Source organism: Bufo gargarizans, chromosome 4 (assembly GCF_014858855.1).
Source record: "Bufo gargarizans isolate SCDJY-AF-19 chromosome 4, ASM1485885v1, whole genome shotgun sequence".
Taxonomy (NCBI): Eukaryota; Metazoa; Chordata; class Amphibia; order Anura; family Bufonidae; genus Bufo; species Bufo gargarizans.
The window spans coordinates 243,858,451-243,882,711 of record NC_058083.1 but is presented as its reverse complement, the minus strand read 5'-3'; the positions used below and the strand labels follow the sequence as shown (position 1 = coordinate 243,882,711).

Below are 24,261 nucleotides of genomic sequence, written 5' to 3'. Positions count from 1 at the left end.
TTCACCATTACTGATGCTTTGCCGTTGCAATTCCAGCACTTACTGGTCCTATCTCGATGTCTGTGACATGCCTCAGCCAGTGACTGGGTTAGTGGACATCTTGTCTTTTCTGAATGTACAGCTAGGGCCAGGAAACAGGGACCAGAAGCGACCCCAGTAAGTGTCAGAACGGCACCAGTGGGGGACTGGTGAGAGTTTTTTTGTTTTTTTAAACATTCTGACCTTCCTCTCTAGACAACCCTTTCGAAGTTCTGAAGATCTCCTTTAATATGACAACTTTAGATCTCTTTATATTTCCAATAAATAATATCTGGTTAAAAATATACTTGTAGTATAAAGACACTTCTGGTACAAGATATTCCCTAATTTACTAGTATATCTTCTAATTCATGTGGGAGTAATGTAAATCTGGAGCAGAGTAGACTCCCAGCAGTTACCTGTCAACAGAACATACTAGATACAGCCTGTGTACAGGATGGAGATTACTAATGGTGTTAAACTGATTATTTTATTAACAAGGTGCAATTTTGGTGCAGTTGTTAAAGTGTTAGTCCAGCAAGATTGGATTAAAAAAGAGGGGGAATATAGGATAACAATTGTACCTATCCTCTTAAGATGCTTTCCTAGTTAAAGCTAGAAAAAATTGCATCAAACGCTGCATAAGAAAGTAACATGTGAACAAAGCCAATATTCCGTTGCCTAGAAGCTACTGGTAATTTGCCACAACTTTTTGGATCATTACACCCCATTATAGTGTATTAGGAAATTACTCATTCCCCAAAATGTCATCCGAAGTGCCACAAAATGATTACAGTACCACATATATACCTTATACATTCTGTACCATATGCACCTTTACATGACTGTTTTCCAATACACCTTAAGGTTCTTTAAAGCATACGTTTAACAACATAGAGTAGATCCATCAAATCGGTTGTCCAAGACAATGATCTTTATTGGTAGAAACAGCACCACTACTGTCCATGGGCCATGTCTGGTACTGCAGATAATCCCTACTGAAGTTAGTTAGGCTGGACTGCAATGCCAAATAAGGGCCATAAATTAGAGTACTGCTGCTTCTGGAAAATATATTGCTAGATCAGTTTTCTAATCCTGGAAAACCCCTTCTGGGTTCACACAAATGTTCCTCCAGTTGTTCTGGTCCTTGATAGGAGCAGAACAATTAAAATAATGGAAGTGTCTGATATGGAGAATAACTAGAACTAATGTTGCTGGGGAGACCTCATTGACTATAATGGGATCCGTTGGGTTTCTGAAGACTAGCATTTTACAGGACAAAATGGGGCAGAATGTTTCGCTAAGATTTCCAATAGGATCTGCAATAGAGGCCCCAAACACAAATGTGAACAATATATCATTCAAAAGAGATGCCTTTTATGCTAATATTGGGATGATTATTATTCTTCATATTGGGAACAAAGCTCACACATATAGTAACAAGGCCATAGTTCTTCGTTAACGCTTAAATTAATCATGGTCAGAAGCTGTATTCCCACGCTTGAGATTGTACTTTCATCTTTGCTTTTTCAGAGGCTCGAGGTGAAATTAATTTACCACTTGGGTAAACAATTCAGTTTGTTACAAACATAAGAAGTTCAGACCTCTAAACAGTCCACTGATGGAAACATGGAAACGGGACTTGTTGTACGGAAGATCAGAAGTAATGTTTATCCCCCAGTGCAAGTTCCTTTGGACATTACTGTATCACATTTCTCTTCCCACAGAGATAAATTGATTCAATTTATTCTGTGGGAAAATTCAGAAAATAATTATTTATAGTTTGGTGGCCTAAACTTTTCTAATTGGTGACATCACTGTCATTCAAGAATGAGAACATGCTCCAATGTGACTCCTTGGAGCTGATTTATTATGACACATGAATTTATATTTATAGTAAAAAATATAAACCTTTTACATGATTTTTCTATAGTAGACATCAAGTAAGTTTACTTTTTACTTTAACTAAATTAGGAATGCTATACACTAGTTACAAGTGAACCCATCAAGAACTATTAAGGACGGCAGGAATTCTATCATTTTTTTACTCCTTGCATTCCGTTGCCCAAAGGTGCTGATTTATATTTTTTGGGCAACAATCTGGGCTACCTATTAGCTATATACATATATATATTTAAGATGACTGGATCACTGGACAAACTTAGGAGCCTTTGTCAGGGCTCCTTGTCTTTTAGTGTACAATTGCTGCTGCTAGGGTGGAGATCAGTATTCAAAAGGAGCCTGCGCAGTCAATCATCGCCATTCTCCCACCGTTGGGCTCTCAAGAACAGTTCTGCTGCCTGCAATTTTACTATTGCATACATGATTATGCCTCCATTGGACAAATTCACAGCAGAGCATAAAGGATTTCCTTTGTTCATGTTTTGTAGTCAGGAAACAACAGCAATGAAAGATAAACCACTACAAATACTCCATTTGTAAAGCTGAATTTTTTTAAATTTTAAATACTAAGTATTTAGTATCTATTTTTCTCTGTATATTGCTTTGAACATGTTTTTAGATGAAATATGATCTTACAGTATAATTACAAGACACAAGCAGTATATTCTGTATATACAGCCAAAAGCTTGTAGCGCTTCCACAGTAAGTAAAGCAAAGTGATTTTTAGTCACTTAGCATGACATTTAAGCCCACTTAGATGGGGTTTGTTTCAACTTGAGAAAAAGTCCCAGTAAGCATGCTGGAATGTCGCACTGGTCGAAAAAAAATCGCTTCACTTGACTTAATCTGGAAAGTCTGAAAGTACTTTCGATTATAAACTCTTGATCCCTGATAACAGTTTTATCGATGGCATGCCACTGTGCCGCCTTTATGCTGGAGTTTATTTCTTTAGAATTAATTTTCCAAGAGATACCATTATCAGCTACTCTTTTTTAGTATTTTGTACTAGACAAGAGTAGATGACAGCAAATCTAGAATTAAACACTGACATAACTAATAATTGTGCATGCTCACTGCAAATGCCATCCTTTAACACTGCAAAATAACAAAATGTGTCCTTAGATGTTGAATTATTAGAAATTGCCATATACAATATTACAGTGGCACAAATGGCATTATTTTGGAAAAGTAAAAAGTAAATGGTTATAAAAGGCACACTCTCTTCTGGGAGAATTAGGTTACAGGAAATGTATTTTCAGAAAATGACTTACTGTTTAAATTAAGATCTAATATTAAAGAGAACCTGTCATCTCTCCATTTTTATTTTAATAACTATTGTACTTGCAATCCATGCAAAAACTATTCTGGAGCATGTTTTCATATAACTCTATGTTGTGGCTTTTCTGTATTATTCCAGCTATACATTTATTAATGAATTGTCAATAGTCTGAAATATACAGGTCTATCTTGTTACCAATTGGGGGGTGTCCATGCACATTCGGCCACTATCCAATGAGTGCGGCCAGTGTCAGACTGTGCAGGGACACACCCCTAACTGGCAACACCCAGATGGACCTTCACTGAAATTAATTTCTAAATGTCTAGTAGGAATAATAGCAGAATAGCACAACATAATTGTTATATGAAAAGGTGCTCCAGAATTGTTATTGCATGGTGAATGCAAGTAATTTACTAACAGACATGACAGGAGACATTATAGGTCCTCTTTAATGCCTTCCCGACCTCCGCCATACATGTACAGTGGAAGCTGGAACTTTAAAGATGGTGCCTGCTCTGGAGCTGAGCAGGAGCTGTAGATTCCAAATTTCTCTTGTTTTATTGTGTCTTTACCAAGCACAGAAATCAAGGGAGCCATTTTGTTGCTGTGGCAGCCTCGGAACCTCCACAGCCTACCACAGCAATGTTCCTATGGAACATGGTGAATTTCCCATAGACTGCAATGTTAAATTATCACAGTGTATGGGAGATGCAATCAGATGATTGGATATTCAAGTTTCCTAAGGGGACTTAAAGGGGTTGTCTCACTTCAGCAAATGGCATTTATCATGTAGACACAGTTGTTAAAGGGCACTTACTAATGTATTGTCATTGTCAATATTGCTTCCTTTGCTGGCTTGATTCACTTATCCATCACATTATACACTGTTCATTTCCAGGGGTTATGACCACTGCTGCAGCATAGATACGAGGAGGTCAGTGGTGTATGTCATTTGCTGAAGTGAGGCAACTCTTTAATGTAAGTGTAAAAAAAAGTTGATAAAAGTATAAAAGAAATATAAAAATTCAAATCACCCCCTTTCCACGTATAAACAATAAAAAAAATCATTTATTAGCATTACCATGTCCCCAAATGTCAGTACTATTAAAATATAAAAATATGTATCCCGTACAGTGAACAGTGTAATGGAAAAATGATCAAAATGGCTGGTTCACAGGTTTTTTTTTCATCTAGTTTTTTTAAAGCAATAAAATAGAAAAAAAACTATATAAACGTGGTATCACTGTAATAGTATTAACTAGGAGAATAAAGTTAACAGGTCAATTTTATAATAAAACCCATAAGACCGTGGTGGAACTGCATTTTTTCTAATTCCATTCGATTTGTATTTTTTTTCCAGATTCCCACTACATCGTATTCAATATTAAATGGTGCCATTAGAAAATACAACTTGTCCCACAAAAAAAATAAGCTCTCATACAGCTATGTGAACAAAAAAATAAAAAAGTTATGGCTCCAGGAAGGTAAAAAGTAAAAAACAAACAAACAAAAAAAAAACACAAAAGGTAAAATTGGCAGGAAGGGCTTAAGCATATTTCTTTTTAGAAAATGTTTTCTTTTTATTTGACCTTGTCATTATCTATATTTAAATAAAATCCTGAAATCTTATAGTTTTCACTTAGGCCACTAGTCATAATAGGCTAACACTTCTTATTCTGTAGAGATCACTCATCATATTCACTATCATCATCACAGGCAGGATTACAATGACAGGTAGCACCTCTACTACAAAGTCGGAAGCAAATAATACAGTATCATCCTATTTACAGTCACAGCTTAGCTCCTCCCCATTCCTGCACAATGACCCCTGCACTGATCACAGAACATGCCTAGAAGTATTCTCCTATACAAGCAAGTCATACCCTGACACCAGTTTCATTTGTCCATGCTCCTGCTGTAAAGCATATCTTTTAACTGCTCACACAAGACTCCCATCCGCATAATGTTCTATGATAAGATGGATAAATCTTAGAAATGGTGACATTTGTACATTTGACCTATTCAAATCCTGATATAATATAGACAGCATTTATCATATATAAGTAACAAAGCTCCGTAAATGTATACAGTTGTATGTTATTCTTTAGGACATAAAACCATTTTTATAGAGGTACACCAATAGTGGAAAAGTTCTATTAACTCAGCGAACTGCCATTCACACCACTACACAATACGTCTAACATCAGGAATCCAGCCAGAAAACAATGTTTGGCTTTTATTTGGAACATGAAGACCTCATACAAAGAATCCAAAAATAGTTTGTTCCTTTTACTGTTGAAGTGCGTTAGCACAGACGCCATTTAGTGTTTCTTGAAAAGGTTCATGAAACCAGACCTATTACAGGCTCAATTTTCCTTAAAAGTTTACAAAACAGTCATCCTTTCCTTGGATTACGCACTATTATGTTGTCTCTCCAGTGTAAACATTTAGCAATGAACGTTACAAACTGTGCAGCTTATGAAACACAACAAGTACATGTAAAATACACAACATTTATAATGTGCTTAACTAAGGCATACAAAGCACACACAAATCAATACAATATCTTGTCACCTCTGCTCTCCCTGGAGTAGAGGACACAGCTTTACAGTCATCATAACCAGTACTAGAGACTTCTCTCAAACAAGTCCTCCATAACACAACATACCGTCTGCCAGAGCTGAAAACTCCGCCACCATGTCGCTGATTTGCTGTCATTCTTGGACACCAGTAAAGTTTAGAATTCCCAACCTCAATATATCTGTAATGGGCTACCATAACACAGAATATATCAATGTACATAATAAGAGGAACAAGTGGGGAACAAGTCAAGATCCAGTATATGCCATGCAATCCTATAAAAGAACATACAGTTATATGACGTTTTCAAAGTATATGACTATATCTACAGTATATCTCCCATTAAGCAATGTTATATAAATTTACCTAACAAAATATTATTTCAATAATTCACAATATTATTTCTCACTGACACAAATATGATAACTTCATTTCTGTGATACTATAAGATACTATTTCCCAACCAGTGTTCCCCAGAAGATAGCATCAGCAAGGGTTGGCTCTTTTATAGTAGACATGATATAGTCAATAGGTGCTACTATGACCACCACATTGCACTCAATCTCAAACAAGGACAGACAACCTGCAACTCAGTCCTGAACCGCTATTTTAGGTGTACCCAAGTAAACACCAAAATAATGTAAAAAGTAAAACATTACCAACATCAAACCTTAAAAAGACTTAGAATTAACAACAGATTTCCCTGCAATGTACTAAAAATAAGATAATGGTGATTTTGCCCTGCAGTGCTGCATTAATCTATGATGACCCTATTACCCTCTCTGTTATACCACCTACACACACAATCTATGGAAAATGTTTCAGTAGAAGAAAAACGTGTTGACCTGAAATGAAATAGAATCAGATTCTATAATAATAGCATTCATGAAATGTGGTGCCAGAAGGTCAATCAGGCATGCCAGAACAGGTAATAATGCCCATGTTGTGCTACCCAAAAACCAAAGTAAAAGTCCTACCTGGTAGTGCTCATGAATGTAGTTCTATGCATAGAACAATTCACAGTGAACTGAAAGCGTTACCTTGCTAAATGTAGTATTCCCAGGCTCTTCCGGTATGTAGCTTTTTTTTTCTTTAAATCTTGGCACAGGAGGAGTTGCCCGACTTTTTTTTACACACTAGATCTCTTAACAACTGATATGTAGTGCCATGAAATGAAAACCACACAACATCCTGACAGCTAATATATTACTGAAAATCCAAGAAGGTGCTAGGTGTACACACCATATGTTATAGTGTGGTGTGTATATTCTAGCAGGCTCTGCCAACGATTGCCTTTCAGACTTCAGTTGCCATCTTGATAGTGTATTTGCATGTGAAGCTTGTGCACTGCATTGTTCCATGGGACTGGTTTACACTATTAACAAACTAATTACACAGAGGAACATCACATCCCTTGACAGATGCTCTAGATTTCATTATAGATCTTATGCTGCATTTAAAGGACACGTGTCAGCAAAATCAAACCTATTAAACCAGGCCTACTGCCTGGTAGCATTGATCCTGCTGAATAAAATGTTACCATTCTTGAGAAAATCAGTTTTGGTGTTCCTCCAAAACTTTATTCTTAATGCAAAAGAGAGGCTCTTTTGCTTTCTAGTACTGGCCCCACCCATCGGTGCACTTAAGCCCTCATTTGCATTAAGAATACAAGTCTCGGGAACGTTACAACTGATTTTCACAAAGACTAGTATCATTTTGACCAGAAGGATCAAACCCATTAGTTTGTTCTCGTTTGATGAGGTTGGTCCTGCTGATAGGTACTTTTTACGTGCTTGCACAGGTAACAGGAATAGTCAGCAACATAACCAGAACAGATGATCATAAGAGATTACTGCTATTTGAAGGTTGCTAAAATGATCACTTTTGAAGTTGTTCCATTGGTTGTAAGGCTAATGATTGTCAATGGTGTCACAGTGTGTCATGTGACAATCGTTGAAAATCCAATACTGTTGGATTTTCAATTGCGGGGCACACGTTTCATGAGACTTTGCTATCATGGACCACAATTCACGTTGTGTGCAATGGTGACTTTTCTGTGCTTTAAAGGGGTTGTCCCACTAAATATATTCTACAGTTTTCAAACCAGCACCTGGATCTGAACACTTTTGTAATTGCATGTAATAAAAAATTTAGCATAGCCACGGAGTTATTCAATAACATGTATCTGTACAGCGTCACCTGCCATTTGTTTGTTTTTTTCATTTCTTTGACCTGCTCACTGAGAAGGCTGCACATGCTTAGTTTTATCCTACTGCCTCCTGAGCTGTGATAGGGAGAGCTGAGACACGCCCCCTTAGCTGCAGCAGAAAAGACACTCCCCTGAGCTGTCAGCTTAATATAAATCTAACAGAGCAAAGAATGGTGGGGGGGGGGGGGGATCTCTGGATTCATGTGAGGTACAGGGCTGGTTCCAGCTTTGTTAGAAAGAGGTAAGCATGTACTAGGTTATGTCTGATTTTCATTTTTTACATTAGTCATGGGATAACCCCTTTAACGTTTTTTACAGCCAAATAACACAACAGGCAAATTATTACACAACAGCAATCTGCAGATCAGTCTCATAAATGTTTTTGTTGCACAACTTTACTGTGGCTTACTGTCACCGCTGCGTTACAGATTGAGAACTTGCTCCAAAATTTTACGGTCATTAGCAAGGCTGGATTTTCTATTAGACACATGCACATGCCTAGGAGCAGCCCCGCAGGGAAAGAGCAGATGCTATGCAGGGTTAGTTTAAAATTATAGAAGTTGACATAGTAGTTTCTATTTAATCCTTTAATATCAGTAATTTAGCACTGATGGTTCTTACACGGTTCTGGGTCAATACAATATATGCAATTCTTTGCATGATTTATATCGCTTTTGAGGGACTTGATTCATTGAAGGCACTTCAAAAAGCCTTTGAGACATAAATACAGTACTGGTTATTATAATGATTAGCACAATCTGTTCAGTTTACCGTATCATAAAATGCATGTACAGAAATCAGTATATATTATACAGTATTAAATAGGATTTTTTGGTAAATATTATTATTGCAGACATTTTTCAATATTCTTTTAGCAGGAAAAGATATGTGAACACTGGTTTAATCGAGGGCAAATTATAAATAATGTAAATTAATATGGACATTTTTGTGCTCATCCTTGTACATTTGGCCTCCAATCAGACTAATGTAAATCAAAACTGGTGTCAATTGGCCTTAGTAAAAACTTGTCTCTACAGTGGTGCTTGAAAGTTTGTGAAACCTTCAGAATTTTCTATATTTCTGCATTTAATGCGACCTAAAGCTACATCAGATTTTCATACAAGTCCTAAAAGTAGATAAAGATAACCAAATCAACAAAAATTTGCTAAAAATATTAGACTTGGTTATTTATTTACCATGAGCCAATATCACATGTCTGTGAGTGTCAAAAGTATGTGAATCTTTAGGATTAGCAGGTTATTTGAAGGTGAAATTATAGTCAGGTATTTACAATTAATGGGACGACAATCAGGTGTAAGTGGACGACCAGTTTTATTAAATGATAGAGATCTAATTGTCACAACACATTTGTGGAAGTTTATCATGGCACTTCTGAAGACCTCAGAAGAAGAGTTGTTGATGCTCATCAGACCGGAAAAAGTTACAAAACCACCTGTAAAGTGTTTGGACTCCACCAATACAGTCATACAGATTGTGTACAAATGGAGGAAATTCAAGACCATTATTACTCTCCCCAGGAGTGGTCGACCAACAAAGATCACACCAAGAGCAAGGCTTGAAATAGTCTGCAGGCTCACAAAGGAACCTAAGGTAACCTCTAAGCAACTAAAGGCCTTTATTCACATTAGCTAAGGATAATGTTCATGAGTCCACCATCAGCAGGGCACTGTGCAAAAATGGTGTGCATGGCAGAATTGCAAGGAGAAAGCTGCTGCTCTCCATAAAGAACCTGCACAAGCCAGAAGGCTACTGGAACAAAATATAACTTTTTGTTTTGAATGAGAAACGTTATGTTTGAAGAAAGGAAAACACTGCATTCCAGCATAGAAACCTCATCCCATATGTGAAACATGGTGGTGGCAGTATCTTGGTTTGGGTATATTTTTATTGCATCTGAGGCAGGACGGCTTGCAATCATTGATGGGACAATGAATTCTAATTATATCAGCAAATTCTAAATAAAAATGTCAGGACATCTGTGAGCTGAATCTCACAAGAACTTGCGTCAAGACAGTGACCTTAAGCCCACTAGTTGTTCTACCAAAGAATGGTTAAAGAAAAAGAAAGTTAAAGTTTTGGAAAGGCCAAGTCAAAGCTCTAATCGTAAAGTGGCTCTGTCACCAGGATCAACCCTATTAAACCAGGCACATAGCCTGATAGGGGTGGGGTGATCCTGTAGTTTAAAATAAAGCCATATTCCTTACTGTCGGCGGCACAGTTTATGATAAAATTTTACATTTATTCCCTTGCTGGAAGGCAATTTCGAGCACCAGTAGGCAGGCCTTTTCAGTACGAGCACCACTATGCGACGCCTAAACATTATTTTAAACTGCAGGATCACCCCTACTAGGTTATATGCCTGGTTTAATACTGTAGGGTTGATTCTGGTGACAGAGCCTCTTTAATTCAATGGATGTGCAGGACTGTACCACAATGCAAAGACCAATATCAGTAACAATAGCATCATGCAATGTCTATATAGTGATAAAATACCAGTTTTACAAAGTGCCCTGTAGAGTATCATCATGCTGCAGACTATACAATGGAAAACAATACTGATCAGAGGCAACTCACAGGTGATGAATTCTTTGGTCTGAGTTCTACATCATCCAGCTCAGGATGCCATCATGACTTCTTACGACTGCAGATTTTACTGCCCAAACAACTTCTGCAGCCCATCTCCACCATGTAAAGCTTTATAATACCCCCATTCTCCAACCTGCCCCTACTGCTATCACGCAACTGCACACAACTGTGTTTTTTGTCCGCATTTTTTGCAGGAGGAATGCGGACCCATTCACTTCAATGGGGGCGCAAAAGATATGGACAGCACACCGTGTACTATCCGCATCCGTATGTCCGTTCCATGGCACCCACAAAAATATAGAACATGTCCTATTATTGTCCACATTACAGAAAGGGATAGGACTCTTCTATTATGGGCCGGACTTTCCGTTCCGCAAAATGCGGAACACACAGGGCTGGTATCCGTGTTTTGTGAATCCACAATTTTCAGACTGCAAAACAGGCAATGGCCATGTGCATGAGCCCTAATATTGTATCCTGCTGCCACCTCAGGTGCTCATATTACTGTACCTGGGATGATGCCTAATGCAACCAAATACTATACGGCCAAAATAATAGTACCTAAGCACACCTATATAGATGAAAGCCGGGGCATAACTAAAAAACTCTGGGCCCAATAGCAAACTTTTAGACTGCCAAATATGTCTCTCCGGTGTCATCCGGAAAAACTGATACGGTATTATTATTTCTTTGCATCTTTAAAGGTCTGCGCATGCGCAGACCGGAAAGCCGTATGTTTTTGCCGGAAGACTTAATGCCGTATGCGGCACCAATACACTTCAATGTAAATTAATGCCGAATCCGGCATTCCGGCAAGTGTTCAGTATTTTTGGCCGGAGAGAAAACTGCAGCATGCTGCGGTATTTTCTCCATCCAAAAAACGTAAGAGGGACTGAACTGATGCATCCTGATGCACCCTGAATGTAATGCTCTCCATTCAGAATGCATTAGGACAAAACTGATCAGATTTTCTCCGGTATTGAGGTCCTGTGACGGAACTTAATACTGGAAAACAAAAACGCTAGTGTGAAAGTACCCTTAATCAGACCCATAAAATAATTCAGAACACAAAGACCTCAAAATGAATTCCGACCGAGAAGCCAAAATTAATTCAGACCTTGGACCACAAAGTAAGCAGACCCTTGATCACACCCCAAAATTATCAGATCATATACCAAAGCACCCTGGGGCTGTAATAGCACCATATAATACCTTAAGTGGACTCTATATCCCTAGTTATATAAATCAATACGCCTAACGGTGAATGTCTGACCACCGCGACTGACATAAAGTGCTAACCAGTAAGGTTTGGAGATACGGCCTCAACATAAAAGGACACCTGAACTATTAGGAATCTAATGAGGTATTAGAGAATAACATGGATCCACAATAGGTAGTAAATCAATCATATACCAACCATTGTAACTTCAGCCCCGATGCACATTTCGCTCTCGCTTTCTCAGGGGATTTTCTTTTTGAAGGAAAGGAACATAAAAAACTGTGAACAATCTTGTATTAAGACCCTAACATACACTATACTGCTTTATACAGTATGATCAAAAATGCGATAAGCCTTCTTTACTTACTAACAGAAGTGGACTTGGGAAGCAGACTATAGGGAGCATGAAACCTTCAGGGAAGTATATTATTAACTGTTCATTCTTTGGCTTTTGAAATAAAACTTTCATAAGATAAAGATCATTTGGATTAGGCTCCATCTTATTGTAGCAATGACGAATTAACAAGCTCCATGGAGACTCCATTTTCCTCTTTCTTGGTTAGGCAGAATATTGCTCTTCTAATTTCATTTCTGTAGTGTACACATTGCCTACAGCAGTGAGATCTGCAGTACTCACCAGGTGTTTTATAAGAAGATGCTGGTACTTTTTGTATATTGCCTATTCTGCAATAAAGATACGAAACTTATACTTTTCCACTTTGCTTGGTGGATCTCAGATTAAATTTTCCTTAAAAACATGGGGGAACTTGTGCAGCTCCATACATAAAAAAAAAATGAATGCATAAAAATTAGTAAAGAGCAATAATATATCCTGCTTGTATGTATATAAACCTGCCTGAGACGTGGCTGTTTGAAAAACAAATCACAAATTTTCTGACCAACTGTCACCAACTTTGCCTCATGGCAGTTGGAAAATTTCCTGAGATTAATTACTACTGTATATATATTATTTATTGCTTAATCCTCAATAGCTGTTATCATAGAATAGCCATGTAGCCATTTTTTTATATTAGCATTGCATCTGCCATTTACATTTGGGGGGGGGGGGGGGGGGGCAGTTCAATCTATATTAATATTTAAAGGGGTTGTTTCATCTTAGACAATGGTATCTCTAGGATATGCCACCAATGTCAGGTGCAGGTCTAACCTCTGCACCTATCTCTGCTGTGGAAACCCTATTTTTTAAGTCCTATAGAAATGAATGGAGCGTACAACTTAAACTATAAACCGCATAGCATAGTGGGAGAAACAACAATAAATAGAGAGGGTGAAATGACCATAATAGGCACACCTGGGGAAAGAAAGTGTGGCAAGCACCAGAAACAACATAGACATCATTTGATCCAAACGGAAAACATGTCAGATCAAACCACGTGTTGCCAGTCTCACCGATCTCCTGCCACCTGTCGCGGGAACGTCCGTGACACATACACAGTCAGAAGAAAGAGTGGCTTGTTCGGTGCAAGCGTCCAAAAAATATGCAGACCTGCCTGTATTTATACACACACAAGTGTTAATCTGTCAATAGAAAGTGTGGCCTGTTCTGATCAAGCCATAAAAATTCTCCCTTTTAATCGGGAGCAACAGAAGTACAGTGTGGATGTGGCCACAATAGTCATGGTTGTCAATATTTTTTATTGAGTTTCAAAAAATTTAAGCATAATTACAAGAATCACAAAATTTTGGAGGCTGAAAGGGGTTTTGAACACAGAAACCATGGACATGGGGCAACAGCATTACCACCAAGCTATCAACTATGCACTTATGGCCACAATAGTCATGGCACCAATAGCAGCACAGCATGGAACAGACAAGGCAGTAGATGTGCGCAGCTGTTTAGGGGTAATGGTAGTTGCAGTAGGGGTACTGGAAGTGCCAGAAGGGGGATTAGCATCAGGGAGAAGCAGTGGCGGCAGCAGCAGCTATATGCTATGGAACATGATGACAGGCAGGAAGACAGCAGCAGTTCATTTATTGGCCTCAGCCGGAGAAGTGTTTAAATCCTCATGGATTGATGTCTAGTTCATTTTGACAAAAGTGATGTTTTGTACAATGGTAGAGGACAACTTCATCCAACGTCACAACACCCCCTGCCATGCTGAAAACCCTCTCTGAGATGACATTGGAGGCTGGGCAAGAGAGAACAGAGACAGTATACTGGGCCAGTTTGGGGCACTGCCTGAACTTGAAACAACACATGCTCCCTGCTGAAGTGGTCTGGTGTATGACAAAATCATTCCCCGCTTTATGCTGTTCATGCAGACGTTCCAGCATATGCAAGTTGGATTTCAGCAAGTTGGAATGTCTTGGATCAAGCAGTGCAATGACAGAACTTTCTGTCACTGCAAGTTCAGAAGGTCGTTACTTGCCACATAAGAATAGCTGAAATGCGACGACAGTCTCCTGTATATGGCCAGCACCCTCTGCAAGCTACTGTACTTTTTCATACAGCATTGCATGATTAAATTCATCATGCGTGCCATGCAGGAAGCATGTGCTATTTCCCCCAAATGCAGCCTGGCCATGATTTTCCTGCCATAGTCGCTGAACACTTTGCCCAGTTGGAGTTGGTGAGGAGACAGCCAAGGGCATGTTTGCTGCTTGATGCACTTTAGCACGTGATCGGCTGTGTGGCTACTCTTGCCCAGAACAATCAGCTCTATCATGGCATGGCAATGCTTCACTTTACACATATAATAAAAGGCAGTGGGAGAGATGCTCTGCCCTGCTTCTGTTGAGGATGGAAGGGTATTTATGGAGGAGGAGGTGGAGAATGAGGATAAGAACCTGGTGTGGGAAACCAAACCAGCACAATCATGGAGGTGTCAATAGGACCTGGCCTTGTTGCTGCCTTGCCGCTGCGGTGAAAAACATTGACCACATGGGCCATGAAAGACATGTACTGTCCCCATCTGTAAAAGCTGCTCCAGGTTTCCACGTTGGCGTGTACCCTGTTCCACAGTGAAAAATTGTAATTTTAAACAATTGTTTTGACAAAACTGCTGGGCAGAAGTATGAACTTATGACGGCAGAATTAAATTTTAGTGAAGAGGCAGAACTGAACCACAATTACACCAACTAAGTGGTATCGCAGCAACTGCACCGCCAGCTACTTGGCCAGGTGGGAATTCAGCTTTGCACACAAGCTGGTCGAGAACAGTATTCTCATGGCCACACATTCCATTATGGATGTCTCATGATGAAATAGAGGACAAGGAGGAGAAGACATGTTCTGATTTGGAATGCTGGCCAGTTCTATTTTCCCACAGGATCTGGTGATGCCACCTCATGTGCTGCAATATAGCATTGGGGCCTACATTTGTGTTTGAACACTCATGGTTTATTTTAAAACTGCAAATGTTGCACACGGCTGTGGTTTTGTGTGCTTCCCTTGTGGAGAACAACTGCAATATGGGAGTTGCTCACATAGAGCTAGAGGCAGCAGAGCTTCACCTAGGTCTGGCACATTTTGAGTCTTCGCCCACAGTATCAGCAATATCAACTGTTAATGAGCTAACCACAATAGAAGCAGATCAAGCCATGTCGGTCTTTAGGAATTTTTGGGTGTACATTGCCTCTGCTTTTTGTTGCTGCCGAGGCCACCTCCCTCCTCCTCTGATGTCACCTCCTCCTCAGCACCCCAATCAGCTCCCAGGTCCTGCCCAACACATAATCGTCATAGAGAAATCTGTTTTAATTCATATGAAAATGAGAAGTTCAAGAACCAGGATTCGGGGTTGAATCCTTTGAGCACTGCTATGTAACACTCCCTGTGCTCTGCACACTTCCCCCTTCCCTTGATTGGAAGGGCTAGACGTGCTGAGGGCAGAGCTGTGTCCTAGCATCTACCTATACTCTATGTACTATAGCTTCATCAATATATTATAAACACACTAGAAATATGTTAGCTTATAAGCATAGATATACATGCATCTGTATGTGGTAATGCTATATAGCTATAGCTTGTAGCATGGTTTTGCATGTAGAGAGGTTTGAATCCTGGGAGAGACTTACATAAACTTTTTTTCATTTTTTTTTTATTTTCTCTCTCATTTAACTGTAATAAAAGGCTAGACTATAATAAGTAATATATAATCATAACAATAAAAGGCCTTACTATATTAAGAATAGGGTTGTTGTTTTTTGGTTAGTCACCTGAAAACTATTACTTTATCCACGGGCACAATATGTGTTTATAAAGAAACCAGCAATATTTATTAGCTTTTTAAGCCTCAAAACATTTCCAATATGAAAAGGATATAGGGGGTAATTTATTAAACAGAAATGCACTTGAATTAGGCGCATTTCTGGCACAGATTGCGGCACAAAGATCCTTTGTGCAGCAGTCTGCGACTTCTCTCTACTGACACAAGGTCTAAAAAAGTGGGCGGGTAAGGGGTGGGTTGGCAGGCCCGTCTCATTCACCATTCTCTATGCCTGTTTTAGGGTTCATTCACACGTCCCCAAAATGGGTCCGCATCCGTTCCACAATTTTGCGGAACAGGTGCGGACCCATTCATTTTCAATGGGGCCGGAATGTGCTGTCCTCATCCGCATTTGCGGATCCGCACTTCCGTTCCGCCAAAAAATAGAACATGTCCTATTCTTGTCTTGCAGACAAGAAAAGACATTTTATATGAGAGTGCACGCGATATGCGGTCCGCAAAATGCGGAACACACATTGCAGGTGTCCGTGTTTTGCGGATCCGCAAAACACATACGGACGCGTGAATGGACCCTTAGTTGTAGAAAATGGTCTAAATGTAAGACAGCTAGGAACCTGTTTTAAGTTTAGAAGCGGCGCTGGATGCCCTGACGTTGTGTAGAGGCCTGCGCCTCTTCATATCTCCGGCGGATACACAGCCAGGTATAGAGCTTATTAACACCAGCATCTAAAATGCTGGTCTTAATAAACGTGCCCCATAGACTTTTATTGACTTAAACGTGGAAGAAAAAAAATATCTGAAGAAAAAACCTGGAAGTGTCTCCCAGAATTCAAACCTGGAATCTCTACATACAAAATTAAGCACTTAACACAAAGCTATAGCATTATCATACAGAAGCATATTTTTTCTATGCTTATAAGCTAACACATTTTACTGGTGTTTTTCTAATTATATACTGTGCCTGTGAATAAAACAGTAATATGTATATTAGCTTTCTGAGCAGATTTCAATGTGGTGAAGCTATAGTACATAGTCTATATGACATGTAGATGCTAGCACACAGCTCTGCCCTCAGCATGTCTAGCCCTGTCAATCAAGGGGAGGGGGGAGTGTGCTACAGGATGTGTTACAAAGCAGTGCTCAAAGGATTCATCTCTGCATCATAGTGCTCAAATCTCTCATTTGCATATGCATAAAAATGCTGATTTCTCAGGAGCTGTTTAGCATACAGACAAAAAAAGGTATTGTTTTAATCAGCATGATGAGCCCTACCAGCCAGTATTTCTGGTTTAATAGGGTTGATCCTGGTGACAGAGCCGCTTTAAGCACAATGTGACCAGCCTCTCACTCCTCCAAAACTTCCCCTGATTAATTCCCTAAAATCTACACAATTCTTTTTTTTACTAGCAAAAGGACCCTGTACAGCACCCCACCCCCTTAACAGTGAACTCCACAGCCCCCCACTCCTTAACACTGACCTCCTCACAGTGCCCCGCCTCCTTAAAATGGGATCTCCACCTTCACAGCAGCCCGCCCCTTTAACAGTGAGTTTCACAGCACCCCACTCCCTTGACAGTGACCTACTCACAGTGAACGCCCCTTTAAAAGTGACCTCCATAGTGCCTACCCCTTTAACAGTGACCTCCACAGTGCCTACCCCTTTAACAGGGAGCTCTACAGCAGCTGCCCTTTTAATAGTGGCCCCTGCCCCCTTAAAAGTGACCTCCACAGCGCCCTGCCCCTTCGCACCAATGTCGCACAACAATTTTTATAATGATAAGCTATGGTGTCGCACTGCGACATGCTGAGACCGCAACACGATAGTCGCAAAAAATCCATCCAAGATGGATTTTTCTGTGACTGTCGTGTCACAGTCGCAGCATGTCGCAGTGCAACACCATAGCTTATCATTATAAAAATTGTCATGCAACATCAATGTTGCAGTGTAGTTGTGCCCTACGTCGTGTAGCCCTAGCCTAAAGCTGTCATTCACAGTGCTTGCCCCTTTAAAGCTGACCTACAGCAGTGAAGAAAAATGGCTGGGTTGTTATGAAAATCTGGAGTAAAACTGTGTGTATGTGGAGACTAAGGGCCTGCGAGCTTCTTTTGGCTGATAAGGGACATGTGACCGTGTATATCGCAGTTGGGATATGAGTGAAAGACTTGCAGGCTTCTATTGGCTAATGCAGGTAATTTTTTGGGAATATCTCAGAAACGGTAAGTCCTAGAGAGCTGAGACCTGGTCTAAAACTGGACACCTGATGTACCTGTGTGCTAAATATGGTGAAGATCAGTCCAGTCGTTTGGTTGCGCATAAAGAACAGACAGACGTTCAGACAGACAGAAACTCACATATATATATGACTAGCAGAAGGACCCAGCGGCTTCGTAAGGGTATATTTCATCTATTTCATGTTTCTATGTGTCGTGAAAAGATATTGACAGTATCCCCCATAACAGTGACTTCTACAGCATCCCTCCCCACTGTCTGCTGAGCTGTGTATCTAATCCTATCCTGTCTGATACTGTCTGCTGAGCTGTGTAACTAATATCCTATCCTGTCTGATACTGTCTGCTGAGCTGTGTAACTAATATCCTATCCTGTGTGATACTGCCTGCTGAGCTGTTTGTCTAATCCTGTCATGTGTGATACTGTCTGCTGAGCTGTGTATCTAATCCTATCCTGTCTGATACTGTCTGCTGAGCTGTGTATCTAATATCCTATCCTGTGTGATACTGTCTGCTGAGCTGTGTAACTGATCCTATCCTGTGTGATACTGTCTGCTGAGCTGTGTATCTAATCCTATCCTGTCTGATACTGTCTGCTGAGCTGTGTATCTAATATCCTATCCTGTGTGATACTGTCTGCTGAGCTGTGTAACTGATCCTATCCTGTGTGATACTGTCTGCTGAGCTGTGTAACTAATATCCTATCCTGTGTGATACTGTCTGCTGAGCTGTGTATCTAATCCTATCCTGTGTGATACTGTCTGCTGAGCTGTGTAACTAATATCCTATCCTGTGTGATACTGTCTGCTGAGCTGTGTATCTAATCCTATCCTGTCTGATACTGTCTGCTGAGCTGTGTATCTAATATCCTATCCTGTGTGATACTGTCTGCTGAGCTGTGTAACTGATCCTATCCTGTGTGATACTGTCTGCTGAGCTGTGTAACTAATATCCTATCCTGTGTGATACTGTCTGCTGAGCTGTGTATCTAATCCTATCCTGTGTGATACTGTCTGCTGAGCTGTGTAACTAATATCCTATCCTGTGTGATACTGTCTGCTGAGCTGTGTATCTAATCCTATCCTGTCTGATACTGTCTGCTGAGCTGTGTAACTAATATCCTATCCTGTGTGATACTGTCTGCTGAGCTGTGTATCTAATCCTATCCTGTGTGAAACTGTCTGCTGAGCTGTGTATCTAATCCTATCATGTGTGATACTGTCTGCTGAGCTGTGTAACTAATATCCTATCCTGTGTGATACTGTCTGCTGAGCTGTGTATCTAATCCTATCCTGTCTGATATTGTCTGCTGAGCTGTGTAACTAATATCCTATCCTGTGTGATACTGCCTGCTGAGCTGTTTGTCTAATCCTGTCATGTGTGATACTGTCTGCTGAGCTGTGTAACTAATTTCCCCTATCGTCCTCCGGCAGCACAGCATGGGTTAATAGTTGGTCATCTTCTCTCTAGGACCGCCCACCTAGTAAAACAAATAATCAATTAATCAAACTAATAGCCTCCCCTATAAGGGTCACCTCCCCGAATGCCTCGGCGTGTTTTTTATTTGTCCTCTTCTCAGAGGATGTAGCCCACCGTCAGGAGTTTTCTCTGGCCGCAATACCTTGACACGGTTATGGCCGTGGGAGTGGGAATAGCCATGGTGTTCCCTGGCTCCACTCCCGACCGCTTTAAGCGCCATCCCCGAAGCCCTGGTTCTTCGGCAGCAGGTCCCGGATCTCCGGGGTGCAGCGCGACCGGAAGTCTGAAGCTGAACTTCCGGTTTTGCGGTGGAACGCATCGTGACACGCAGGCGCTTCCGGATGACGTCACAGACGCGCCCGGACCTGTTTGAGCGCCAAATTCAAACCTGGTAAGGTATTTAAAGCGGGTTTTAGCTGGAGCTCGGTGCCCTGGTACCAGGCAGCAGAGCTCCAGCATTGCAGAGGTATATGTGATCCCTCACACTGTCAGGAGATGGATGCCTTCTCCTTTTTGCCTCTATAATTTACTTGTCTTCCCTTGAATTGCAGATGTCCACCGCATCAAGCAGGGGGGAAAAGAGAGCCAGAAAGAGCAGACACAGGATGTGTCAGGCCTGTGAACAGCCGCTCCCTGATGAGTTCCCGCACGATCTATGTGTCAGGTGTCACCGCGATATGCAAGATTCCTCGCCATCCAAAAAGAAACAGAGGTCGCAATCGTCTCTCTGTATTTCGTGTCTCCACCAGTTACCCGCGGAACACTCCTCCAATATTTGTGAGAATTGTACTCAGCCTGATAATCCGTCAGATGCCGAAACAGCGAAGATTATGTCTCTATTCAAAGAGTTCCTTAAACAATCCAAAAAGAAGAAGTGAAAGAAGCCGTGTTTATCCCCATCAACTTCCGAGGAATCGCTTCGGTCGGAAGGCGAGATTTCTACCGATTCAGATACACACTTCATTGAAGATAATTTTTTATTTAATAAAAAGGATGCGAACCGTTTAATAAAGGAAGTTAAAAATATCATGGAAGCCAGTAAGGAGAAATCCGGTACTGGTGAGGAAGATGATCTCTTCTATTTCCCTAAGAAGAAGGCTCCCGTGTTTCCCAGCCACCCGGTCCTAGATGCAATAATGCATAAAGAATGGGAGCAACCGGTAGGCAGAATTAATCTAGGATCTAGATTCAAGAACATCTACAAAACTGATCCTGCGGAATCTACAAGTTGGGAGTCTCCCGCCAGAGTGGATGCAGCCGTAACCAGATTAACAAGAAAATCTTTCTTCCCTTCAGACGATTCAGCATTGTTAAAAGACCCTATGGAGAAAAAGGCGGATGCTCTGCTTAAGAGATTACATACATATCTCGCGTCTATGAATAAAGCAGCTATGGCCACGGTACCTGTAGCCCGTGCTCTGAGGCTTTGGCTCAGCCAGTTAGGCAGAGATATCGAAGATGGCGTCGCCAGGGAGGATCTCTTCCGACAACTACCGTCTTTGAAACTGGCGGCAGAATTTCTTTGCGACTTTCCTGTTGACTCCTTAAGGCTCATTGCTAAAAACATGGCACTTGCTAATTCTGTTAGAAGAGCCATATGGCTAAAGCTCTGGTCTGGAGAACCCTCTTCAAAGAGTAACCTATGTTCCCTTCCGTTCGAACCGGGCAAATTATTCGGCTCTCATCTCGATAAGCTTCTTGAGGCCAATATGGAAGATAAAGCTTTAAGTTTTCCTCAGCCTAAACGTAGAGAGAGAAGATTTTTTCGTCCCTACAGGGGTCAAGATTCCAGAAGATCTACCTTTAGAGGCCGATCCAGTCGTGGAAGATCTGACCGTAGAACCTGGGTTCCTACGGAGAAGTCTAGAAAGAAAACCGACGATAACAAACCTTCCAAACATGACTTCTGACGCCAGAGGTCAGGAAGTGGGAGGACGCCTGGCATTCTTCTACCCCAAATGGCAGCAGATTACCTCGGATTGTTGGGCGCTGAATGTGGTTCGCAACGGCTATGCCCTAGAGTTCAACCGTCTACCAAGAGACAGGTTTCTTCTCAACGATGGGAGAGACCTAAAGATCATCCAGCTTTTAAAAGAGTTCGTAGAAAAAGGAGCCTTAGAACCAGTTCCAGTTCAGCAAGAATATGCAGGCGTCTACTCCAGAGTCTTTTGTGTTCCCAAACCCGACGGAAAAAGCCGCTTAATTATAGACCTCCGCTATGTGAACCGTTACATGAAAAAAATCCATTTCAAAATGGAAACGATAAGGTCCATTACTGCGGTTCTCAGGAAGAATCAGTTTATGTCCTCTCTGGACTTAAAGGACGCATACCTCCACATTCCGATCCAGTTGCAGTCAAGAAAATACTTGAGAGTCGCCATCAGGATGGGGAAGAGAACGCTGCATTTCCAATTCAAGGCTCTCCCGTTCGGCTTGTGTTCTGCCCCAAGGATCTTCACCAAGATTGCTGTCGTTGTTGTTGTGGAGCTTCGTCTTCAGGGGATTCAGATCTTCCCTTATTTGGACGACTGGCTTGTCTTTGCAGAGTCAGAGAGTCGTCTGCAGCATCATCTAGAAGAGACCATAAGACTTCTCCAGTCTGTAGGTTTCCTGGTAAACTGGGGAAAATCCGATCTGATTCCTTCCACTTCCAAGATTTTTCTCGGCTTCTTGATAGACACAGTCTCCATGAAATTATACCTTCCTCTACCAAAGGTGGAGTTATTAAAAAAGGAAGTAAAGACACTAATGTCTCTGCCGTCACCGTCCGTCCACAGAGTCATGAAGACACTGGGACATCTGACAGCTGTTGCGGATGCAGTACCTTGGGCGAATATCCACACCCGGGATCTCCAGCAGAATTTACTCCAGACTTGGCGGCGCAGTCGTTACCAGTTGGGGGCAAAGGTGAAGTTATCCTCCTACACAGTACAGAGCCTCAAATGGTGGCTTCACTCAAGCAATCTGATCAAAGGGAAGAAATTCCAGTTTCTCTCTTCAGTAACCATCACGACGGATGCATCTGGCCAGGGCTGGGGAGCGCACCTCCAGAACAAATGGGTGCAAGGCCGCTGGGCCTCCAAGGAAATGAAACAATCTTCAAATTACAAAGAATTGAAAGCTGTAATGTTAGCACTGTACAAATTCAAGACCGAGGTATCTGGGAAGTCAGTGCTGATCCGTTCAGACAATCTTGTCACGGTATTCTACTTAAACAAGCAAGGGGGCACGAGAAGCGGGTCCCTGCTGCAGTTATGCAAGAAGATTTTCAGCTGGGCGGAATCACATCTTGCAGAGTTGAAAGCGCTGCATATCAGAGGCTCCTCGAATACTCAAGCGGATCTTCTGAGCAGGAAGATAGTCAACCAAGCGGACTGGGAACTAAATCCTATTGTCTTCCAGAGCATTGTAGCCAAGTGGGGTTGTCCGTCCTGGGATCTGATGGCGTCCGCGACGAACAAGAAGTTAAGCAAGTTCTGTTCTCTGAAGATCTCCGACAATCCTGCAGTGGTAGATGCTTTCTCAATGAATTGGAAGAACCTTTCTGCCTACGTTTTTCCCCCACTTCCTCTCATTCCGAAGACATTACGGAAAATAGTAGAAGAAAAACCTTTATTTGTAATAATGATAACCCCGTTCTGGCCAAGGAGGTCGTGGTTCCCGCTCCTGCTCCATCTGTCCAGGGGAGAATTCTGGAAGCTCCCTCCACGTCCGGATCTGCTTCTCCAGAACGGCCTATATCATCAAAATCTAGACCGTTTACATCTTACCGCCTGGAAGTTGAAAGATCTAAGTTAGAAGCAGAAGGTCTCTCACAATCTGTCATAAATACTCTGCTTGCCTCTCGCAAAGACTCGACTAACAGGAAATATTCTAAAATATGGAGGAAATTTGTTTCCTGGAGTTCTGATTCGGGCCACAATGACCTCGATGTCTCTTCAGTGCTGCAATTTCTACAGGATGGTTTTCAGAAAGGTCTCAAACCAAACACGTTGAGAGCCCATATGACGGCCATTAACTCTATGACAGAAAATAGATTCCTTCATCACCCTCTAATCCTCAGGTTCTTCAAGGCAGTTAGAAGACTGCAACCGGTACATAGGGACCCTACACCTATCTGGGACCTTTCCTTAGTCCTAAAGAGGCTTACCTCAGCACCTTTTGAGCCTTTACAAGATGTAGATCTCAAATGGCTTTCTTATAAAGCTCTATTTTTGACGGCCGTCACTTCCGCTAAGAGGCTCGGAGAACTACAAGCCTTGTCATCCAGATCTCCCTATGTACGCTTTTTACCAGATGGAGTCCTACTGCGTACAATTCCGACTTTCCTGCCGAAAGTGCCTTCTTCAGCTAACAAGAACAGGGAATCATTTCTCCCGGTATTTTTTCCTGATCCGATTAATGAACAACAGGTACTTCTTAATACTCTAGATGTTAAAAGAACATTACAGATCTACCTCCAAAGAACTAAAGACTTCAGGAAGACCGAAAATCTTTTTGTTCTCTTCGCTGGTCCAAGAAAGGGACAACTGCCTTCTAAGGACTCTCTTGC

At 41.2% G+C, this 24,261-nt stretch overlaps 1 protein-coding gene across 14 annotated transcripts in view; it reads right to left on the bottom strand.

The window, feature by feature from the left end:
* RIMS1 (regulating synaptic membrane exocytosis 1) overlaps positions 1-24,261 on the bottom strand; it is a 400,438-nt gene that overhangs the window by 49,942 nt on the left and 326,235 nt on the right. Inside the window, exon 1 of one of the 14 annotated variants that reach the window (XM_044292446.1) lies at positions 6,820-6,930. The exons of 12 other annotated variants lie outside the window; for them this stretch is intronic. The gene's annotated coding sequence lies outside the window, so the exon portion shown is untranslated. One more of the 14 variants, XM_044292448.1, reaches the window with a different exon arrangement.